This window comes from Plasmopara halstedii, assembly GCF_900000015.1.
Source record: "Plasmopara halstedii genome assembly, contig: Scaffold_650, whole genome shotgun sequence".
Lineage (NCBI taxonomy): Eukaryota > Oomycota > Peronosporomycetes > Peronosporales > Peronosporaceae > Plasmopara > Plasmopara halstedii.
Window position 1 is genome coordinate 2,609,154 of NW_020187567.1, and position 587 is coordinate 2,609,740.

The following is a 587-nucleotide window of genomic DNA, read 5'->3' on the forward strand; positions in this document are numbered from 1 at the left end:
TTCTTGATGATGGATGGTCAGAAGGTCGTGACGGAAATCAAGATGAAGAGGTGATTGAGTGGATACTGGATTCAGGATTCAGTCAACACTTAATCGGCAAATCATCGTGGTTATTCAATACGAGAGAAATAGACATTACTTGTACCATTCCAGACGGTACCAAGCTCAAAGCCACCCTAGAAGGATCCATATTGCTCATCTGAACGGTGAGTAACATTGAACAAGATGTACTACTCACGAATGTACGTTCCATTGTCAAAGAACCTGCTCTCTTATGGTCTATTGGAAAAGAAAAGATGTGTATTACAGTATAAAGATGGACATAGAGCTTTACACAACACCGGCAGTGGACGAGATGTAACAGACGTGATTAAAAGGCACAAAGTGATCACAGTGGAGTGTAGAGTCAAAAGCAATACATGCGATGAGGCAGAGCCTACCGAGACAACGCTCTCGGCACTCACATCGAATGCAAAGGAAGACAGTATAGCCCCTGTGAGGGACACCCTGCTTAACTTGCACCAGCGTATGGGACATCTGGCCTACGACACGATCGAAAGGATCGCCAAGAACCCAGATTCAGGCAT